Source organism: Erpetoichthys calabaricus, chromosome 17, assembly GCF_900747795.2.
Source record: "Erpetoichthys calabaricus chromosome 17, fErpCal1.3, whole genome shotgun sequence".
Classification (NCBI taxonomy): Eukaryota; Metazoa; Chordata; class Cladistia; order Polypteriformes; family Polypteridae; genus Erpetoichthys; species Erpetoichthys calabaricus.
In genome coordinates, this window is record NC_041410.2 from 41,368,248 (window position 1) to 41,393,034 (window position 24,787).

The window sequence follows — 24,787 nt, forward strand, 5'->3', positions numbered from 1 at the left end:
GTAGGATAAAAATTAAGCCAGTACTTGAAAGGGAACTCTCCTGCCTCAACTTATGTTAAGAAACTTATTTAATAAACCATTTAAATAATGCTTCAAGGTTTTTTGGGTAAGGAAAATAGAAGTTTCAAGGTAATATTTTTACATTCACTAATCATTTTTGGAAGAGAAAAAAGAAGAACAAAAAGCACAACTCTCAGAGAATACAACTCTTTGTACTTTGGATAGAGTGTGACAGTCAGTAACCCTGTGTTTTCCATGCCAGCTAGTCAGAAATAAAAAAAAAGTTTCAGTAAGCAGTGGGCTGAAAGGAAAACATTAGACAATGCAACATAGAAAATAATATCAAATGAATGATGGATCTTGCTGATTCATGCAGACAGAAGGATAGAAAAACTCCATAAATGCATACATACTCCATGAATCCATAAATGCACCCTGCTGGGTCTCATTTATACATTGTTTTGGTGGTGGTGTGGTAGCGTGGAGAATATTTCTGTGGTACTAGGGCTTTACTACAAATATTTCAGCTCTTCGGACTATATTAATAACCAATAAGCTTTTTTTGACTGATAAATCTCTAGACTAGTTGCAGAAAAATTACTTCAAATTCTTTCTTTATTAGAAATTCTTAAACTTAATATAGTGCCATCCCCAGTATTCAGATTTCTGTCTAATCATTCATTTGTAGAAGGAGACCAAAAGGGTTATTCAGAGTTAGGATTCATTACTGGACAATTTACAACAACCATGGGACATTTTGAAGTCAACATGGACCAGAAACCCTGTGGTGCATTTTTTTTGTTTGATTTATATGATTAAAAACCCATAAGTTTAAAATGATAGGCAATACAGAATCAGTAATAATCTAAAATTAACTCTTCCAAATCACCAAGGCCTTGCGCCTCACTCCGAATATATCTCACAAAATATACTCTGTCACCCATCAATCCACCTAAACTAAAATAAAATGAACAGTTGCTAGCAAGACGTTAGCACAGGTTACAGCAGAATGCTTCTGAGTGCAGCAAACACCCATTACACAGTGCTGCTGTTTGGACACTTTGTGATCCCATGCTCCAAAAGGACCAATGGAGGCCAACTCCATATTAGATAGATTTACCTAATAAAACAGCCACTGAGTGTTATACATGTTTCACACAATTTCCAAAAGCATGGATAGCAGTTTATCCTAAAATTGAGAGTTTATGGGATCTATACTGATATTTTCATTCCTGACATATTTTCAGTGAACTTCTACATCAGTACATTACTATTTCATTCTTTACGACAAAACATCAAAACCATATGGGGCAGTGGCGGGTAGGGGAATTAAAATATCCATAAACCTGTGTTCTTTCTGATGTTAATTAAAACCAAAAATAAAGCATAGAAAACTCTGGCCTATATATCTTCTCCTTCCAGTTTATCCGACACCTTCTACCTTTATATTATATAACATTCCAGGCGCTCCTATTTCAAAAGGCAGCTTACCCATCTGAGCATAGGTTTGGCCTTCACTAGCTGTGTGCCCATATGACTTCAGCAGGTGACAATCAGAGAACCAATTAGGGTCCATGAAAATATTAAATGTATGATGTGACTGTGATAGATAGGTACAGTTCTCAAATTACAGAGCACTGGTTGAACTGGGAACATTGTAATGTTTGGTCCGTCTTTTTGTTCTGTACAATGCCTAATGGATCTACTGTACTTAATCTATAATTTTGGTTTGAACTCTACACAGTTTTTGTTACTTATCTTTTTAATCTTAAGCTGCCATTTAACAAAATGAATAACTCTGATCGTTGGCACTTTCTACATCTAAACACATTTCAAAAGTTCCAATTTCTTTTAATGTGTTTATCTTGCAATATTACCACATACCCCGATTTTACTGCAGAAAAGTCTTATGAACATCCAACATACTGTAAAATAAAAGATGAGGTTTCACAATTGATTTATCACACCATATTAAACCCTTTCATAAAAGTAACCAAGCAGGCTTAGAGCATCTAGCAGTGGACACTCGCAACGGTCAAAGCATGCTGGCATGTCACTGGATTGTAAAGGCAAGGGATTCGGACAAGCTTATCCTGCATCTGGCTGCTGGAAAATCTTACTATGAAGAAGGCATTTTCAAGGTTATTTGAGGAAATTAACTGAATGGAAATGAGATAGATGCTGAAGAAATTGTAAATGAAAGTTGAATAGATGGAGGGATCTGATGAAGCTATAGGCTTGTCTCTAACCATTTTTAAGGTTCTTTGTTCCTGAAAACCTTTCTAATCTTATAAGCAGGCCATATTAATATGGCTGATCTTAGCCACTTTAGAATAACCCAAGTTGGGATTGTGTAGTGAGCGGCTGTTTTACGGGCCGTGTCCAATTCTATATTCTCTTTTCGATTATTCCTTTAAGCAGTTTGAAAATATTACTGGCAAGCTTTGCTCTCCGTATTCTGTACAAATAGTCCAAAGAGTTTATATTTTCTATGAAAAAAAAACATCTGTGTACGAGAATTTACTTCTCATTTTCAATACTGATATTGTCCTTACTTTCAGCAAATTTCAAGCGTTGTCCAAAGGAGAATTTGAAATTGGAATTTTCTGCACGTCTCCCACACCTCCATCCTCACACCCTGTCAGTCAGGCATGGTGATTGACTGGGAAGGCTGGTAATCAGCTCTCCAATTAGCCACCATTATGAGAGGCTTTCTCTCCCACACACCCCTTCACAAGGCATCTCAGGCAGGTGGATCTTCTAATTGGATGAATCTTTCAGCTTCAGCCTCTTGTTCTCTTTGTCTTCCTCTCTCTTTCATTCATTTCTTTTTTTTTTTTTAAAGAACTGTCCTTTTCACATGTCTTTAGCCCTGCCTGTCTGCCTGGGTGAGAGTTCTTGGTTGCCACAAATGAGTGTTTCATGTTCTCTCGCTATCTTCCACACTTTCCTTCTCTCTCCCTCTCTCTTTCAAGGCACCCAGAACTCATTGTCTAGTCCTATTGCAAGGGTTGTGGCCCCTAAGACCAAACCCTTTGACTCAGAGGTGACGGATTCATGACATCTTACAAAAGGCTTGATGGAGTTTTAACAAGGTCTAAAGTCCATCTTTAAAGTGGCTGATGAATATTCATAAAGCTTTAGCTCTGATGAAGACAACAGAAAGAATAACCAACACACAAGTGTTAGGAAGTAAACAGTAATCCCTTCATCACAAGAGAACATAGCAAGGACATTAACATGACAAGATCAGACTGGGGCAAGTAAAAGGACGAGAGAGAGGCTTAAGGGGAGAGGAAGTAAGGAAAAGGAATGAAACCCCTCCCCGCCCCTTAAAATTTCTTAAAGAAACTAAATCGGTTAATTGGAATTTTTTTCCCAGGGCCTGCTTTCTTCATCAGGGAAAAAGGATTACAAAAAGGACCACAATGACTCATTTAGAAAGGCAGCTAGATTCAGTAGATGGGAAATGTTTCTCACAGCAGTATATTTGGTGATATAAAGACAAAACCAGGGATCTGTTTTTTGTCTGCCTAAATATATGATAAGTCATTTAGTTAGCTGCTTTAGTGGAGCACTGAAGAAAAGTGTTTATATTTGTCATTGTACATTCCACTTACATTAATTTGGTTTTATTTTCAGAAATTTGCGTATTCCTATTTGGCACCACTAAGCATCACACTATATCTGTGAATGACAAATTAAAATGAACACAAGGCTTCTTGAAGTTTTCTCATAGTAGAGCTGGTCAGTTGCAATAAGCAATAATGAATCAGCTTTAGGGGGCATCACATAGTTAACTGGCACACTGGCACATGCTTAGCATCCCGGTAAGGTGCTATTATGAATAGCAGGCAAAACTGCTGCTTTCCGTTTCTTGATCCTCTGGACTGGGTTTCCTTTTGTACACGTTTTTCCCTCTGCTGACGTAGGTTTTTCTTTTCAGGTGCCCCGATTTCCTTTGCATTCACAAGAAGGGATTTCATTTGGATTGAAGGCATTAGACTGTGGCCTTCGGATGAACTTTTGTCCTACATTATGTCAATTGTGGGTGTCACAACTGTGCTAAAGAATGATTTTGGCAATTTTCCTATAAACAATGGATGGATAAATTCTTCAAATAGAATTGCTAGGAAATTACAGTACTGGCAGTAGCAGTAGTTATGTAGTCTGTATCACTGATCCGAACATAATTAATCCATTTACCTATTTCCAGTGTAACAGCAAACTCTAATTTTCGTCTAAAAATATGGGGTTGGAGGACCTGAGCACCCACCCCACAACAGCTAGACATTTGTATGCCTTTATCTTTTACTTTTTTTAAAGATGACACCTTCAAAGAAATGGGAGGTCCATACTAGTATCTAACATGTATTTTCAGCTAAGTTTGTAAAGTTTTCAAAAATATATCTGTTTTACTTCTCTCCCATATAAGCGAAAAGTCATTTAAATAGATCTATAGAATAAAATGGTGAGAAAAAAAAAAACACTTTATTTTAAAATCTAGGATTTTATCACCTATATTTCTGATTCTTAGATCTGGAAAACCATTCTTTTAATCTTTAACTAATTCTTAACACCAAAAAGTCTGTGCGTTCAATAAGTCTTCAGTGTGCATGTGTCTCTGTCATTTTAAAAGTTGCATGAAGATTCTCCTTTTCTACCTACACATTTAATTGACACTAAATATGGCAGTCCAGTGACAAAGCTCTTATATATGCACAAATTAAGCCATACACTAAAGAGGAAATGCTAACTCACCAAATGCAGTAGGCCTCAAATGATAAGTTTGGTGTTGTGAACTTCCATGTCACTTAAATTAGCTAAATTCAGCCTCAAATTTATTTCTGTGAATCCACCATAATTATCATGATTGAATGACCTCAGATACATTTGAAATTTACTGGGTGAATGTCACGCATGTTGTAAGTCAATCCCTCTGGTTTTCCTTCATCAGTACATCTATGCAGTTGTAAAGATCGGAAGTCTGTTTCAGCTCCATTGCTGAGCTGGGGAAATAAGAAACAAACAGAGAAGAAACCTGTACCATACATGACACAAGCATTTCATAGTAACTATGACAGGCTTTGATAGCTCCTGGGTTTAATCAATTCAGAAAGCAAATCTATAAATGTATTTTGCAAATTAGGTATTTAAAAATACTGTCATTGTAATGATTTAGCAATGGATATCTTAATGGTGCCACTAGATCACATTTTATGGTTGTGGGCCAAGTACATTTAAAAGAATGAATAGAGATGAAGTTGAATTTTCTCCTCAAGGGGAAGATGAGAGCAAATCATGTAACCTTAAACCCGTGGAATAGAAATCCATGTAATTAGTGGCCTACTGTTCACACAAGAGGAACAATCAGTACCAGCTGCTAGGTTCTACTTAGAACTAGGCTATAACATAGATTTGCTAGAGGGCTTGGGGATAACTTTTTACATTCTCAGCTCAGCTTTGGTTAATCTTCAGACACGTCAGGACCATTTCTGTTTAAAAATGACAAAAATAAATACTCCCAGAACTGTACATTCACCCCAACATGGGATTAATGAAAGAATTAGAAAAGAAAAAAAAAACAAGATGCTGAAGGTAATAATTTTATTTAAAGCAGTACAAGCTGTGTATAAAAATTGTGCAAGGTTGTTCATTTGTCAGTGATTCATTTGTGGCATAAGATGAAAAATAGATTTTGCATTAAATGTTAAATATCTATCTATCTATCTATCTATCTATCTATCTATCTATCTATCTATCTATCTATCTATCTATCTATCTATCTATCTATCTATCTATCTATCTATCTATCTATCTATCTATCTATCTATCTATCTATCCTGAGTCAGGGAACATAGACTTTATTCTTCAAATTACCTCAATTGGTTCCTCTTAATCCAAAGAAGTGGCAGCTCAACCCCTAAAATCCTCCTATTTGGCTGAGCTCCTCAACCTGTGAGCCTGCTATGCCCATATAGGTACCTTTATTCAGTCACTTGTCCTCACAGTATCATTTTTTTGGTCAATAGTAAGAGCTTATTTGAGTAGAGGTAAGGATGGAAATGCAGGCTTACTGGTAAATCAAAATAATTCTCTAAAGACTTCACTCCTCTGTGGTGGGCTGGCACCCTGCCTGGGGTTTGTTTCCTGCCTTGTGCCCTGTGTTGGCTGGGATTGGCTCCAGCAGACCCCCGTGACCCTGTAATTAGGATATAGAGGGTTGGATAATGGATGGATGGATGGACTTCACTCCTGTGTCACCACCATGGTCCAGTACAACATGCACAAAACTAATGCTGTTGGACTGATTCCTTGATCCTGATTTGGACCACCCCTTACCTCACTTGACCCCAAGGTATTTAAACTTCATTTTCTAAGCCCAACTAATAACATTATAGGAACTCTGGGAGTGAAATCTTATCTCAGAAGCTTGCAGTGTAAGAGAGGATGAGGCACTAGTTCATCTCAGGACACACTACTCTTCATACACATCAACACTTAACTTAGCATGCATGTTTTTGAGGCATAGATGGGCAAGGTGATAGGAATATTTTGAGACAAACTTATGCAGACACTGGGAGAATGTGCAAATGCCATCCATCCATCCATCCATCCATCCTCTTCCGCTTATCCGAGTTCGGGTCACGGGGGCAGCAGCTTGAGTGTGCAAATGCCACCAAGGCTATTAGCAAGCTTAAAGGAGTTTCTTGGAGGTGGGATGCAGCAGTTCTAAGCATTGCACCTTCTCCCATTGTTTAATTCAACTCATTTAAATTTGTTTTACATTGTAAATGACAAGCTCTATAAGAAGCTCAGGATGTTTTGAATCTTAACAAAGGTAAACATGCAAACAAAAAAAATGCAAAAATACTAGTCTATACATGGACTTGTATTAATAGTTTTTTTCTTAAAATATCAGTTTATTTATGCATTCTTCCATTTTAGAATCACAGGGAACTGAAGTATGGCCCAGACACACGGGGCACAGATACTGAAACCATCCCTGAAGTGGCTCTAGTTTATCACACATCAAAACTAATGTGCTCTGGAATAATTTACAGTTGCCAATTAAAAATAGTCATAGGCATTTTGAGCACTGTACTCGCAAACGCTTTAAAGCTCTGTAGAAGACCCCAGACAGAAATACAGTATTTACACCATGTTATCTGGGTTAGAAGTACAATAGCTGAAAAAATAAAAGTTAATTTTTTATTAAAATAATCCATTATCATGATCATTAGGCAGTAGATAGCAAGACATTGCAAGTGAGTTTAAATCCATTAATAAGCAACTGAGAGAGAAAAGACACTCATACGAACTGATCTTGCTCAAGAGACCTCTGAAGAGAGGACTTTGGCAAGTGAGTTTGAGACTATTTGCAAGGTATTGATCAAATCTCAGTGCTGCCCATCACTTTGTATTTGTAAATCCCTTGTGCAGAATCCATCTCCCCAAATGACATAATTACTAAGAGTTGAATGCATTGAGGGTGAGAGATGATGAGCAAGAATCTGGAATAAATATTGTCCAGCTTTTATCTACAAACCACATCCACAGAATGATGACAAGGGGCCAATTTGTTGAGGCAGCCCTTTGCCCTCCCAACTTCACCCCCATGCCCCCCTACAGAGCTATTTTGCTGTTCTCCATCATTTCAATAGCAGGTGCTGATTAAAAGAACCACATATTGCCCCCTCCTCTGCCTCTACCCCCCCCCCCCGCCCTTTGCTCCCCCCATTCTCCAGCCCATAGACCCCCCCCCCCCAGCCCCCCCACCGCCCCTTGTGCTGGCTCTACTTAATCTGATTACAATCTTTATGCAGCTCTTTAGACAGGGTCTACACTGAGGACAAAGGCAGAGCAAGTGGTTTCAGACAAGCACTCACTAGGCTATGTGATCTGAGTGGAAGCCCTTCTCCTTCTAAACATCTACTGGCAATCCTTTTCAGTGTCAGCTACAGCCCACTGCCACCTGCTTGCTAGTCTGTTTGTGTACTTCAGCAGGGGGGATGAAAAAACCCCGTTAGCACAAGACTTCTATGTGCTTCAGCAGACCCCCCCCCCCCCCCCCCCCCCCACCAAAATAACTGTCTTTTAAAGTATACACCTCTGCTCATCCTCCATGTGAAAGGAGACTGACCTGGCTGTCCTTTCGTCATTGCCTCTCTCTCTCTCTCTCTCTCTCTCTCTCAACACCTGTCCAGAATTCAGTCAACTAAGCCATGGGAAAATTGGACGGCTATTAAAAACAAACTCAATACCCCCTCCCCACCACCACCATCACCAATAAATTGTAATCTGCATGACCTAGGCTAACACTGCTCTCTTTTAATTTCATTCTTTTATTCCTCCTTTCTGTCTCAAAATACATTTTATATGCTTTTGATTATTAATTGCCTTTGTCTATTCATCCACCCACTGTCAAATATGCTTAATCCAGTGTTGTGGAGCATGAAACCTACCCCACAACATATTTTCAAATGTTAGCTGAGCAATTATTTTGTCATCAGATTTGGGGATCCACAGTAGGTCATTGAAATTTGATGTTATGTGTGGACTTATGTGGCAGAAATTTATACTTTTATTATTTAATTTTTAAGTTTTTGAATGATACGCAGAGCATGTGTCCATAAATATCCATATTTACCTCAAGTCATTGTTTGATTACTTCAGATTTACAATAATATATTTACCTTCAGTATTTTTATGTTGATGCCATGAGATTCCACAAAATACTGTGTATACTCTCGTAGAAGTCGAGTCTTGAAACCTGAAAAATCGATCATAAAATCAGACCCCGACTTATACGCCCATAGAAAAAAATCGATCATAAAATCAGACCCTGACTTATACGCCCGTTTAAAAATACAACACTTCATTTTTTTTTTAACATCTTCTTGCTTCCTTCAATCTCGCACCAGTTTCTCTGACACATTGAATTTGTTGCAGCAGCACAGTTGTCAATTTCTTTCGCCTCTTCAATGACTTTTAATTTAAAACCAGCTTCATATTTTCTTCTGATCAAACACTCCATCGTAGATAAGGGATGCTCTTACGATTAAGGTGTTGCCGTTTTGGAATACTTTGGGTATTACCGTGTGGTCACGTAGGCACAATACACAGAAAAAAAGGTAGTTTGCTCCGTGGTTACTCTCTCAGGTGGGTGTTAGCATATCATAATCTCTTGGACCAATAGCGTGAGTTTTCCGCATTCAACTTATACAACCGACATTATAAAATACCGAAAATTATACGGTAAAATCAAGCCCGACTTAACTGTGGGAGAACTTAAACACGAGTTTATACGGTAGTCAAAAAGTATTTTGACAGGCTACAAACACTTCACCTATTGATGCATTCATTCACTGATGGATCAGTCAGCCATTTGAAGGTCCTCTGTTTGGTTGATTAATGTACCAACTAAAAATCATAAAACTTTTGGTATCGGTTGCGTAGGTGGGCTTCCCACAGTCCTTGAACAGAGACCACCATACAAACTCATACTTCATCAGTGAGAGTTTCAGTTAGCCAGTTTTTTTTACTGAATATTTGTTTCTTTCTGCAAGCACATTGCATAGGCTTGAAGAAACAGACTGAATGTATCCACATTAATATAATCTGGCTTGTTACAATTGTTCTCCCTTTGCTCTTTCAGTCAGCCAATTGGGTACCAGTTAAACTTTTGTTGACAAAGAGGACACTATTGTAATTTTTATTACTTTTAAAATTTATTTTATCTGTTGAACTTTTATTATCTTGTCTATTATCTGTTTCAGATGTAGATGGTGGGAGTGACATTATCTATGTATTCAGTAAAATATGCAAAACAGTGTAATCAGGACCATACACTAAATGTATTAATATGTAGTGTTTTATTTTTTTCTTCTTCATACTGCTTCACAAACCTAAAAGGACATGAAAATTGAAGGAGATTGAAATCAAAAGTGGGTCAAAAACATGTGGTTAGTGTCAAATGCATTTCTGTTTCATTTAAATAAAAGTGTTTCCCTATGATCTTTTCTCCATAGTTTAATATTATTTTAGTGTATGCACTTTGTATTTGTTAGTAGATGTTGCTGTTGGGCGGCACGGTGGCGCAGTGGGTAGCGCTGCTGCCTCGCAGTTGGGAGATTCAGGGTCCTGGGTTCGCTTCCCGGGTCCACCCTGCGTGGAGTTTGCATGTTCTCCCCGTGTCTGCGTGGGTTTCCTCCGGGCGCTCCGGTTTCCTCCCACAGTCCAAAGACATGCAGGTTAGGTGGATTGGCGATTCTAAATTGGCTCTAGTGTGTGCTTGGTGTGTGGGTGTGTTTGTGTGTGTCCTGCGGTGGGTTGGCACCCTGCCCAGGATTGGTTCCCTGCCTTGTGCCCTGTGTTGGCTGGGTTTGGCTCCAGCAGACCCCCGTGACCCTGTGTTCGGATTCAGTGGGTTGGAAGATGGATGGATGTTGCTGTTTTAAATTGCAATATTGTTCCTTTTCAAATTCCTTGTTTATCTCCAGAAGTAGTTACCATTAGTTGAAATGTCTTTTGCTTACACTATTATAATGGCAAATTCCCATTACAGGAGGTACTGTATCATACAAAAAATGTTGAAACTATAAACACTTTTTCAGGAAAGTTTCTGTACAAATTCAAGACTAACTGAGAAAGTCCACTAAAGGCACATGTCTCTATAATAAACATTGAATAGATGTTTTTTTAAATGTGGGATGAGTCTCAATAGCAGAGCCCTTGAATTAACAAGGCTTTGTTTGACGACATAATTCCATTTTTTTTGTACTCTACTAATACAGTTGTGTGGAAAAATATAAAGGAATAGTTTTTCTTAACTTGAACAGAACATAATCATAATAATAGCATCATTTTACAGGGAATCAGAGGAGGAAAGAAGTAAAAAGTGCATGGATGATTAAGATTTTGATTAACATAATTAAATATGAAAGAGTTTCCGTATTTAGATGAAGAACTGTAAGAGATTATATCTTACCAGAAATTTAAGAAAATGGTTATTAAATTTGTAACCTAATTAAAAAACATTAATACTCAGTATGCAAAAAATATTTACTCAAAAATGAATACAAACCCATCTCGGAAAAAAGTTTGGACAGTATGGGAAATACAAGTAAAAACATAAAGCACTGATTAGTAATTGACCTGAAAACAATATAACAGCCTATTGTTTGGTGTTGCAACCAATGCATTTTATTGTTTTTTTTTTTTCAAAAATAAACATTTATTTTGATTTTGATACTTGCAACGTATTCTAAAAAAGGTTTTCACATTAAAAAATGTACCACTTTCAAGCATCGCCTTTCCTTCTGACTACACTTAATAAACATTTAGGTACTGAAGACACTGAGTTATTGAGCATTTCAGGTGTAATTTTGTCACATTTTTCTTGCAAACAAGTTTTAAGGTGTACAACAGTATAACTGCATTTCATCATGAACCCCACATTCTCAGTTGTGGACGTGTCAGGACTACAAGCAGGCCACTCGAGCACCCACACCCTTGTCCTATGCGGCCATGCCTTTGTTCCCTTTAGAACAGGGATCTCAAACTCCAGTCCTGGAGGGCTGCAGTGGCTGCAGGTTTTCATTACTAACCCTTTTCTTAATTAGTGACCCGTTTTTGCTGCTAATTAACATCTTTTGAATTAATTTTAATTGACTTGTTTTTTAAGATTTCTTCATCGTTCCTCTGAATTGCTTCATTTCTTTCCTTACACAGAAATGTAATGTGAAGTGAGTGAGCCAACAGAAGCCCAACTAAGTCAGGGCCTCAAACTCCAACCAATTTCACTCCAGCCAGTTGCTTAATTAGGTGACGAGTCTTGTTGTTAATTAAACCCGTTCTTTAATTCCATGGCTTGTTGCTGCTCTCATTGTGCAATAGCAGACATTGTCAAAATTGTTGATTTTTTCTTTACTTTTCTAAGAGCAACTGTTAAAATGTTTTGTTGACCTGAGCAAATCAACATTCCTGAGACCTCAGCCCATTTTCTTTTCAGATATTGTATGATGGTCACAGTTTGCTGGTCATGTTTTGGTTCATTTTGTAACTCTTCAAGAGCAAATCAATTCAAATTAATTAATTCAAAAGAAGTTAAATAGAAGCAAAAACAGATCACTAATTAAGAAAAGCATTAGAATGAAAACCTGCAGCCACTGCAGCCCTCCAGGACTGGAATTTGAGATCGCTGCATTAGAATGTGATTTTGATTATGGTTATGATTCCCCTTAGAATATGATTTTGTATTGTCTTGCTGAAATAGGTCGTAAGATATTTTGTATTGAAGGCATCATATGTTATACCAAAATCTGTATGTACTTTTTGCCAAAAATGGTGCCTTCGCAGAAATGGAAATTACCTTTACCCAGGGCACTGACTCAACCCCATACCATCACAAACACTGGCTCTGGACTTGCAGCAATAATAATAATAATAATAATAATAATCATAATCATAATCATAATAATAACAGACAGGATTGTCCTTTTCTTCGTTGGCCTATTGGATCTGACATGCATTTCTTTCAAAAAAGACCTCAAATGTCATTTAGTCTGTCTACAATACAGTACACATTCCTAGAGAAGCTGACAATGCTTGTGGACACTGTTGACATATGTCTTCCTTTTTGCACAGTACTGTGGAGGTTACTACGTATTATTTTACTTGATAAAGGTTTGCCAAAGTCCTCCTGAGGCCATGTCACTTCTCAATGAATGATGGTTCTTAATGCAGTGTTGTCTGAGGGATCAGAGATCACAGGCAGTAAGCTTAGGCTTGTGAGTCTGCCCTCCAAAATTTCTAGAGATTCCTTGAACCTTAGACCTAGGGTGCTGGATCCACAAAATAACAGATATAACTACTGAGACAACTGCCTCATGATATCTCCTTCTTTATTTAGCTTTTGTTTTTGTTTTTTGTTTTTTGCATCTTATTGATTTTATTAAAATCAAATAACATTCCATGCAAGCAAGTCAAGTTTAAAAATAACAAATCAACCCATCTTAGCTTCTGTTTTGAAAATATTTTTTTTTTCCATGGTGCAGTATAGGGAGGTATCAAACAATCAAGATGCCGTAAAAGTGAGAAATAAAAGCTAGACATGACTGACAGATTTAGCACTTGTGACCTATTTTCCTGATTCTAACAATAATAAACAGTCCTGGATTTTGCTGAAGAAATGTAGTGACCATTGTTAACTATTAAAATGCATATTCCTTTTATTTCAATTTAGTTAATTTCTGTATAGCAGGCTCAGAGCGCTGAAACGTCTTTAAACCCTGCCCCAGGCAAAGCACCATATGCTTGATATAAGAACAAAGGCAACCTTCATTTCAACCGAAAAGGTTTATATACTGCTTGAAATGTATGGATTCTGTGGAATTTCCAATTTAAAAAAGGTAGAAAGAAAAAAAAATTCACAAAGGAAAAGCCATGACATGAAACTACCAGCATTTGATAGCAGTGTGCATGATGGGAGCTGTTACTCTTGACAGTGCCAGTGGTGCTCCAATGACCATTTGGTTGCAGTGTTTGATAATAGATTAAGGGAAGAGGATGAAAGCAGTCATGACATCTTAACAAAGGAGTGGAGAAATACAAGCAAACATCCTATTATGCCAACAGAACTTTGGACCGTGCTCCATTTAAACTCAGAGTCGCTGGACTTATTTTCATTTCATTATGTGTCTTGGTCACTCTAGAGTTCGAACGGCATAGGCAAGGCCTCACTTGAATGCACCATGCTGCCTGACAATTTCTGCAAGTGGCAAATTGCTGCAGATGGAAATCACAGCTAGTGGCACAGAACAAAGGCAGTATGCTGTGACCCAGGGATAACAGTGCAGTAAGTGTGGGGGTAAGGAGAGTCAGCTCCAAAGCATGAAAAGTCAAAGCGGAATGGCACCACTGAAACCTGCTAGTTTGATTTAGATTTCTAAGTAAATCTAAAAAAACAAAATTGGAACATCAAAAGATATTGCTTTTTTTATCTATATCATTGCTACAAGTCACAGTTGTGCAGAATGAACAACAACATTACTCACTACTGATGTAAACATCTAGCCTTTCCTTTTAAAACTTGCCATCTGTTTCAAATCATTAAATCTCCTACAGTCAGCGCCTTTCCAGCTGTCTTGGCCCCTCTCTGGTACCCACAACATTTTGCTCACTACACATGTTATTAAAACCTGCGTTACTAAAGAAGACAGACACCTGCAAATGCTTTATTGACATAGTGAGCAACCGTGAAAGAATCCTCATTAATATCTGCACAGGCAGTACCATAAATAAGGCATGATGGCTTTTTCTTCCATGATGCTGCAGCTCGCTTTGGACTTACAACACTACAGTCTCAAAAATATTATAGTAATCAGATGCATGTTTATGATTAAGTCAACATAATAAAGAATTTAATTATTTAACACCCAACACATCTAATATTTGTATGAACATAGCTTATGTTAGCCACTGCTAGAACAGTACAGTATAAAGGACTGGGTTCACCAGTGGTTTGTTTTTGGTGGCTTTCCGAAACAATCAACAGATTGATTATTAAAGTCTAGAACTTCTTTTGAGTACTCAGTGAACTATTAGGTTTCTTGAAAGTATTCATCTCTTTCACTTGTTCAGAATTACAGTATAGCATAAGTATGGTCCATGCACACAATTAGTAGTTGTGAACATTTGAGTTCGCTGTTGCCCCTTTAAATCCAACAGACAGACGCTCAGGACACAGGGTAAAAGCACTAAGAGGTATTTAAATTTTTCTTCTTCTTCTTCTTATAAACAATGCCCTAAGCACCACAGCCACAATACCACAGGCAAGAAATACAATAAACACAATTTTCTCTTTCTCTATTTTCTCCTCCATACCTCCCAGGAAGCTTTGTCCACCTCCACCCAACTCTGGCTCACTTGCTGGGTTTTCAGCAGTCCTTTATATAGGGTCCAACCCAGAAGTGCTTCTGTCCTTCCATCCATGTGACTCCGAGTCGGATGGAAAACTTGAGTTTCTCGTTAGCCCGGAAGTACTTCTGGACTCCCATCCTTCTGGGCTATGTAGGAAATAAGAGTCTCAAGGTCTTCTCACAGCATGCCTGGCGACACCAACAGTACCCGGCTGGGCTGCGATGAACTCCAAAGTCCATGATGCCCTGAGGGAATCTGGGGCACCATTAAGCTGTAGGGAAGCTGCCATCTAGCGCTTTGGGGGAGGCAGTGTAAAAACGTAGCTGCCTTCCCCCATCCTTCCATCCTTGAGGCGTCCCGACTGGGCTGAGTTGCCAGCTGTCCCTTACACAGTATACAGTCTGTTAGCAGGTATTTTCCTTAATTTTTACCTTACAGTATTACCTTTTCCTTTCTCTTGTTCTCCAACTTTCTTTTGTGCTACTAAAGGAAGACAATGTTTTGATCTGAAAGAGGAGTGACATGTGCCTGTCTCACCTGGTAGAACACCAGACATGCCACTTCATTTTGAAAAGGCGCTCTATATAAATAAAACATATTATTATTATTGTCCTCTGCAGCAGCTTTGTGACACATGCTAGTACTCCTGACAGCAGAGAGTTGCAGTAGTCCATATGTGACAAGACCAAAGCCTGGACCAGATCTGTCAGATATGGTCTGAGCTTGCAGATATTGTAAAGAATAATAATTCTTTGCATTTATATAGCGCTTTTCTCACTACTCAAAGCGTTCAGCAATTGCAGGTTAAGGGTCTTGCTCAAGGGCCCAACAGAGCAGAGTCCCTATTGACATTTACGGGATTTGAACCAGCAACCTTCCGATTGCCAGTGCAGATCCCTAGCCTCAGAGCCACCACCAGAATGAATCTACAAGACAGAGAGACTGTTACAACATAGTCAGTGAAGGACATCTGGTCACTGATTATCACCCCAAAGATGCATACAGACTTCGTGCTACTGATAATGAACTAAGCAGAACAGAGATGGGGTGCTAAATTTGACGGACGAGCTGGGATAACAAGAAGATCTACAATACTGCATAATATGGTGACATTTTTGGTCCTATATTGGACTGAAATAAAGTTGTGAAGGATAGCATGAAGTAAGCATGACATCATAATTATATAGATATACTGTATTTATTACTAATAAAAGTCAGAAGCAAGCATAAAGGTTTGGGGATTTTGTACCCCGTATACGTGAAAAGACGCTAATTAAAAAAAAAAAATCATTACAGACAGGGAGTTCAAAACAGAACTGATACACGTAAGTGAGATGGTGGGTATACTGTATATGCTGGAGACAGGAAGAGGAGGGAGCTTGTAGAACTGGAACCGGAATTGATGTCAACAGCTTGAGGGATCTTGATTGGTGGAAATGATTTCATTAGGAGGCGGGTCCTATTGAGGGTCCACAGAGGGAAAAGAGGAGAGAGAATTACAGGACAGTGCTACTCCTTCAACTCAGCTGAGAAACATCATTTATTTTTGAGCCCGTAAACTGTCTTCTAAGCTCACGAGTGAGACTATATATATATAAAATGTGAAACTAATACAGAGGTCTAATAAAGGGCTAGGAAAAGTTTGATACCACTTCTGAATGACAGAGGGTGCTGTCATTAACAAAATGTGGCCTCCAGGACTGATCCTTTCCAACAGCATTGACATCACTTCTTTTCCAGATGAAATATAAAGAGTCTCATCACCAGAGGTTGGCGTTCAGTAGTGAGTGTCACATTTGGCACCATGAGCCACCTTCTTTTTGACTTGTGATGACTTATATGGTTTATCTACTTGTGTACAGTTGCCAAATGACTATTTCCCTCATTATATGGGGCATACCTTTGGGTAACCCAGCCATTTTTTTGTGTTTCTTGTATTTCTTCACAATATATCTATATGGTTCTTTTGGGAACCATCCACATGAAAGTTTCGGAAAGACTCAAGCTTAATGTACTCTGGTGACCAGTGTCTGTGACTGCAGCTGTCTTAAGAGGCAGCCAGTTTAAGAAGTTCTAAGTAATAATTAGGTTGTGGAGTACATACAGTAGATTATGAAAGATCTAACATGCTACTTTAGTTATAATGGGTTCAGGGTAATATTAATAATTTAACGATTGATAGCAAGATGGAGTTTACAATGATCTTAGCACTACATTGCTTTCAGGAAAATGTTCCCCAGAACAGCAATGTGACGTTAAACATGTCACCGTTAGCTGCTCTTTTACAGAAAACATCCATTGATAAGTAATCAATCTTCTGAGGCATGTGGATAAAGTTGTTCCCATCTTCTTCTTTGTCTCTCGTATTTTCAGGCCCACCATAAAAGCAAACTCCTGGGTCTTTGGAGCTATTAGTAGAGTAATTTTCGAAAAATAAAAGTTTATTCGCTTTTATACGTGCCTCCAGTGTCAGTCTGTGTTGGGTCGGGCACATATATATAGCGCCTTTATTACAAATGGTACACATATTTTAATTCTTTGCTGAAAAATTAGCAGTTTTCTCTTCGTAATAATATCTGAGTTTGCCCAATTTATATATTAACTTGTAACACCATGTAAGGCATTTTTTTTATTGAGATTTAAAATTTATTACCACAATAATATAATACATCTGCAGTGTTGCTTCATTTTTTAGTATACAGCAGCTCCTTTATTTGATTACATTTTCTGAAAACATTTGGAACATTGCACACAAGGACAGGAGTCAGAACAAGGAGGTGTTCACGCAAGGGTGATGACAGAAGTGCAATTACTGGCGCGATATCTCTGCCTCAGCTAGGCAGATCACCTTGGCCTGAGCAAAACCCCATTTTTCTGGTGCTACACTTTCATACCAGCAGGCCGACATTTCAGATTTAATACTTCAGCACAACTATAACACCTTCCCTGTCCCTTGCTGTACGTACTGCGTACAAACTATTTCTGTCTCACTGGATAATAATGCCCTATATTGTGTAACATTATTTAAATGTTGAATTGTATTCCTTTTGTGTCTACAGATTTTTCTCTAATGCACAGCAGTATTTCCCCTAGAACAATAAAGATAATTATTTTGAAAATGAACTATAAATTGATTAATTAAAATCCCCATACTGAGCCACAATCAGTCTACCTGTTAGAATGAAGTTCTACCAGTTCATAAAAGCTGACCTTTGACCAAGTGCTTGTCAGACAAATGAGCTAAGCAAACAGCAATAAAGTGTGTGAGCAGCTCCCTTGACAATACTAGCCCAGGGCAAGCACAAGTTGGTGACCTTGTTAAACCACTGAGACCCATTTGACCTCTGATCTCAGCCGCTCATCACCCCATGCTCTCTCCATTGGAAGAAGCGAGACTGATCATGATCGCAAAGCTGTGAATGGTGTCTTTTCGACAGGGCACAATGCCTCGGGTAATTAAGTATTCCACGGGGAATATTTTCTGCGGAGGAAGACGAGATAGGACAAGTTCGATTTCCAATTAGAGACGGAGAAGGTAGGTCTCAACGAGCTTTTAATTTGGCTTGAAAATGAGCTCATCGTTGTTTGTGATTTCGAGTTATATTTAAGAGGACATATGGTTCTTTTACTATTTGTTCTGCACAGACCCAAGCTTAAGATGCGCTCTAGGCACACTGAACACATTGACGCAGTTTAAGCATTCTGGATTGTGGAGTTTAATGATGGAGTAATGGCCAGCATTTCTGAGTGGACAGCATGCCTTTCAAGTGTTTAGGCATTTATGAAGCTGACATGCCTGGTGGACGCTACTCAGAAGCTAAATGGATTAGAAAGTCAAGTTTGTAGAGGGGAGAGGATTTAATTATTTCATGGTCTAGAAAGGAAGGATGAAAGGTGGATTTTACAGTGATAGACTTAACATTAAAAGAGCAGGCCCTCCCAGTGTCACCCCTGGCAAAGCACCCATCTGTGAATAAGCAACATCATTAGGGACTGAAAAGAAGTCTGGCTTCACTCAAGTTCAGTAAGTGCTAAATAGCCAAGCAGAAGAGCTGCAAGAAGGGTGATGATGACTCCAGCAGATCCACTGATAACAAAATTCATCCTCATCCAACATGAGATTATCAGCAGTATGCAAAACAAATGATCCTTTAATGGGCCTTTTCAAATTGAGGAGAGACATAAAGGAATTGGGGGGCGGTTTATTGGGAGAAAGATGATGAGTAAGACTCAAGTGTCTCAGTTAACAAAATGTGTCACTTCCAAATCAGTTCAATTGTACAAGCTATTTTATTCACTGTTTTATAAGTAATTTTCAATTATCAATTGCATGCATTAATCCTTCATGTGGAAACTTTGAGAATGTGTTTGTTGAAGCAAATAATATATAATGTTACGGTTAGAAACATTTTTTTAGAAAAATAATGCTGTGTTTTTTATTTCAGCATGTTGTATTTTTAATTATTGTATAGTGCTTTGGGCTTACATGTGTAATTGCTCTTGTTAAGAATACTCTGAAATGAGTTACATAACAGATTAGTGAACCCAAGCATTTGTGATTAAGAAAAATAGGCCTCAGTCTCCATCTTCTCTTGTAATATATTTACAGTACGTACCTTATTTGTGCCCCAATGTGCCTTCTAAAGCAGTGTATGTTTTTTAGCTTCTGTACCAAGTGAGTTTGAATGGCAACAGTTAATTTCAATTATTTGGCAACAATTTTTACCTTTCCTATAAATTATGTATGACACACATGTTACATAATACAAAATAATTAACAACATTGAACAACACAATACTGTTCAGCCATGATTCAAATTTATTGTGGATTTTGAATACATAGCAGTCTCCAGAGGATACTGTCCATTAAAAAACAGACAGGAATTACAGTCTCTTCAAAAGTGTAAAATAATAATTGCAGTATAACAATATCATACTTCAAAAACAAGATGCTTTAAAGGAATAATGCAATGTAAATAGTACAAAATATTATCTTAATCTGCAAGAAGTGTGAAGAATGACCTTGCTTCATTTGCTCCAGCTACAGTATATGGCTAACAAACATACAGTATGACGTCTAGTATGTTACAGTAGAAAGGATGTAGTAAAAGGTGCTGGACACAAACACATACATTGTGACTGATGGCTTCATGGTTTGAATCATTACAGTTTTGCCAGGCTTTGAGAGGGCTTCATGGAGGACGAAACCACTCAGAGAAGCATCGGTTTAATGAATGGTACTGCCCGTAGTGCGGGTGACGTCTACACAGGGCTTTGATGGCATGCAGGAGGGGTACATTTGTTCAAATCAATTAGATGTATAGTGTGGCACACAGAGATTTCTGCTGCTCTGCTGTGCCCCCATAAACAAAGAACCTTTATATTGTGTTGTACCACCATACACAATACATTCAAAAAATAAACCGTTGTTTCTCCCGGATAGTGTCCTGATTCTGAATCAGATATCTCGAAATGCAGAAAGAGTTAAAACAAAGGCCTCAGCCCTCATCGTGGCGTAACTCAGCATGCCAAAAAGCTGACTACTGACAGCTAATTATGCCTCGCTATGGTGTTTCCTGAATGAGAAGAAGGATAGAAGCTTTTTTTTTTTTTTGGAAAGCAAGATAATACATTCAAAGATATGGAACAAGATGAACCGCTGTGGCAACCCCTAACGGGAGCAGCCGAAATGAGAAAAAGAAGAAGATATATATATATATATATATACATACACAATCTCAGGTAGATTGTTTAATTAAAATGGAGTTTGGTAATAAATATGAACCTCGGTAACCAGCTAATGAGAACTACTGTATACACATAAACCCAATAGTAAAGTTTTCCTTTACAGTTACAGAATGGCTGCATTTTCTATATTATGTGTCTGAATGATCAAACAGAGCTGTGGGATTATGGTGAGTGTTGTGTAGCTAAATTATGTGTGTGAATTACTTTAACTAAATACAAGATATTAATTTAAAAATGAAAATGTAGGCCTATAACAATATATTTAAATGCATATTGGAAAAGATCATTTTGAGCAAGATTTTTCAGCACTTGCTTTACAAAGAAAAATGGGATGACCTTTAAATATACAGCTGTATATAAATTATATTTAAAGAAAATATGAAAAACATAATAATCAACCATTAACATTTAGGCTTTTTAGAATTGACTTCCTGTATGGATTTCAGCTGTTTGATTATTGCAGTTCTTTGTAACATCACATTATAACTGAGGCTCCTTTTCTGCACTTGGTTGCGTCCAGCAGTATGAAACAAGTCAAGTACTTACTGTATATAAAATTAAACAAAAAGGTGGTGAATATGTCCAAGGACACATAAAGTTTTCAAATCATGATTTTACATCTCATTCATTGTCAACAAGATGGGGTGTGTGCAGCAAAAGAATCAGGCCGGAAGAAACACAGGACTGGTGAAATAACTGCTTCAGTGACAACCTGTGGGGGGGGGGAAGAAAAACAGAATGAAATCGTTAAGAAATCATAACTTCTGCTGAAGTAGGCCCAACTTGCCAGGACCACCAACTTTTCATGAAATCAGAAATGATTTGGAGGTACGTGTGTGTAAGTGCCTATAACATAATGCTAATAAAATGCATTTCAAGAGCAAGATAACGGAGGTGCAAACTGTTTTTAAAATCTACTGTTGATATAATTCTCCATGTTATGATAGTATCTTGATACGTTTATTAATAAAACAGCTTGTGCACAAGTTTTTTCTTGTAAAATCCCTGGTAGAACCACATAATTGTATTCATAAGGGATAGGTTTGAAAAGTGAAAAGCAGCCTAAAGCTGCTCTCTGACCTTTAACTCACAGATGTTTTGATTTAATCATAAAGTTTTTCTGTTACAACCACTTATATAATCCAAATAATCTCCCAATGTTATCAGACCCATTTAGTCCAACTTATGGGTAATGGAGGCTGGAGTCAATCCCAGCATGGCTGAACACAAGGAATGGAGCAACCCTGGATGGAGCATCAGTTTTATCACAGAACTCAATCACTCACACTCACAGTCACACTGGGTCAGTTTAGTGTCACTACTTACCTTTATACGCATTGTCACACACGCGTGCTTAGGGGACAACTAAAGGGCTTGAATAAAAGTAATTTCATGTCTAACCAGGGAGCGACGAAATGCACTGATTCTCTCTCTCAGTTCCTTGCAGACCATTCTCGGGAAGTCCCGCCCGGGTTCCGGGGCAACCAATGACGTCACTGCCGGTTCTGGCCCTGATGACATCACTTCTTCTACTTGCATTTAAAGGCCACCATTTTAAGGCAGCAAGTCAGTTCTGTTTTGGACTCAGTCGTGTGAACATGTCTGTTCTTTCTGATCGATTTTGCAGCCAGGAAATACTATATGGGTGTCTGCCCCAAACCTTTCCAATGTCTCTTTGTCGTTCTTGTGACAGCTTATCAGACACAGGAAATTAAAAAAAATGAAAGAGAAATCTGTGGTGAAAGAGCACTTTATGGAAGCAATACTAGATTTACTGTTACTATTATTTTGCTAATGTTTGAAAAATAAGTAGTATGGTGGACCAGGCTCGTTAGTTTAGTTTCCATTCTCCTTTTAGTGTTTTCTTTGACTGCCCCAACTTTATTTCACATTTCAAACATGGGCACATTCACATTAGGCTAACTGGCAACTCTATAGATAGATAGATAGATAGATAGATAGATAGATAGATAGATAGATAGATAGATAGATAGATAGATAGATAGATAGATAGATAGATAGATAGATAGATAGATAGATAGATAGATAGATAGATAGATAGATAGATAGATACTTTATTAATCCCAAGGGGAAATTCACATACTCCAGCAGCAGCATACTGATATAGAACAATATTAAATTAAAGAGTGATAACAATGCCGATAACAATGCACGTATACAGACAGACAATAACTTTGTATAATTTTAACGTTTAACCCCCGGGTGGAATTGAAGAGTCGCATAGTGTGGGGGAGGAACAATCTCCTCAGTCTGTCAGTGGAGCAGGACATTGACAGCAGTCTGTCGCTGAAGCTGCTCCTGTCTGGAGATGATACTGTTTAGTGAATGCAGTGGATTCTCCATTATTGACAGGAGCCTGCTCAGTGCCCGTCGCTCAGCCACGGATGTCACACTGTCCAGCTCCATGCCTACAATAAAGCCTGCCTTCCTCACCAGTTTGTCCAGGTGTGAGGCGTCCCTCTTCTTTATGCTGCTTCCCCAGCACACCACTGCGTAGAAGAGGGTGCTCGCCACAACCGTCTGATAGAACATCTTCAGCATCTTATTGCAGATGTTGAAGGATGCCAGCCTTCTAAGGAAGTATAGTCGGCTCTGTCCTTTCTTACACAGAGCATCGGTATTGTCAGTTCAGTCCAATTTATCAATCCAAAAATCATAAACTGGCCAGTATGAGTGTGAGTGTGTGAGTGAATGGAGAAAACAGAAGGATGGATTGTGTAAAAATCTTCAGTAGGTTCAATCATTTTCCCATCTCAGAATTTTTATACATGTGCTGATGTTAACTAAAGAGAAAAAGATTTGATTCTAAAACTCCAAATCAATACAGTTTGGATAAAGAAGTTCAAGTCACAGATGAATTATTATTCTTTTGAAATCATCTCCTTAGTCAATAATTGGACTCTGTTTTGACACTGACCATGAAACTGAGCCGAGAGCTACCTTTCACTTCAACTTTTCTCCATCATTATAAGTTATATATTATAACTTTTTATTCCTTTTTTCCTCAAAAAGGTCTATATCCATCTCATTCATTGTATGTGTTGAACAGATATTTTTGTTTCCCTACATGTTGCATTAAGCTGCCAGTTCCGCTGTTTCTAGATTGTTTCAGTGTACATTCAATATTTGCACTCTGGCAGTCCCAGATAAACTAGGATTGTTTACTTTCATTGAGTAAAATGACATTCAAAGATGGAGATCAGACACTAGCCACAGTTGATTTGCTTACAATTTAAGACCGCCATAAGCTCGTGTTTAGAAAATTGTATGCCCTTCGGCTACTAATGTCATGTATGAATGGCCTTTATTTAAGCCTTTGATCCCATCGCATTGTGATCGTAGTACTGGGATTATTAGGGCCTCTGAACCCAACTGATCATACACAATCTGTAAAATAAATAAAACAGTTCCAAGAGCAGCCTCACTCTTTTGTGACAGCCATGTCCCTCAATGGCTGGACAAGAATTGTCCAAGACATAAAGTACAGATTATGCTCTTCATGGCTAATGCAGGATTCCTATAATATGTTGTAATAAGGGTCACCCCAGTAAAATCTTCACAGCTAAACAGAAACTTTCTGTGCCAGTAAAATCACAGGCAACGTTCAAAATAAACAAAAAAAATTTGCATTACGTTACTGAGTGCTTAGAAGATACTAAAGAGAATTCTTTTGAAATCCTAAATAATAAAAAAATATATTTTTCTAAGTGTTTTTGACAGATTATATTTGCCTTCTTTCTCTGAATAACAAAATGTTCCAAACTTATTCATTTCATCTATTAATGAGCTATAGTTATATGGACATAAAAGTGACTTGTGTCCCCACTGAGAAGGTAATATTCACAATTTCAAACTTTGGGACTTGTATGTTGTTAATTTTAATGAATAAGAAAAAACTGGCACAGAAATGTATTTGCCATCTTTGAGATATTGTCATATTATGTACCATGACCTTTAGATTTTATTCCTGAAACATGTTTAAGATAGCAACTAATTGAAGGAGAACTATACAGATATATTTGTTTTTATCCCTTAAATATTTCTAATGTTCTAAAGAGCACATTTTGACATTTCATTCATACTTTTATAAAAAGCT

The 24,787-nt window shown here is 37.9% G+C and overlaps 1 protein-coding gene across 8 annotated transcripts in view; it reads right to left on the reverse strand.

Moving 5' to 3' along the window:
• Window positions 1–19,718: 19,718 nt before the first annotated feature.
• Window positions 19,719–24,787, reverse strand: part of LOC114667327 (ammonium transporter Rh type C 2-like) — a 104,489-nt gene continuing 99,420 nt past the window's right edge. For 3 of the 8 annotated variants that reach the window (XM_051920194.1, XM_051920193.1, XM_051920192.1), the window contains exon 11: window positions 21,290–21,382. The gene's annotated coding sequence lies outside the window, so the exon portion shown is untranslated. Of the gene's footprint in view, window positions 21,212–21,288; window positions 21,383–24,787 lie in introns of those variants that run through there. The other 5 variants (XR_007933710.1, XR_007933709.1, XM_051920196.1 and 2 more) reach the window with 3 other exon arrangements.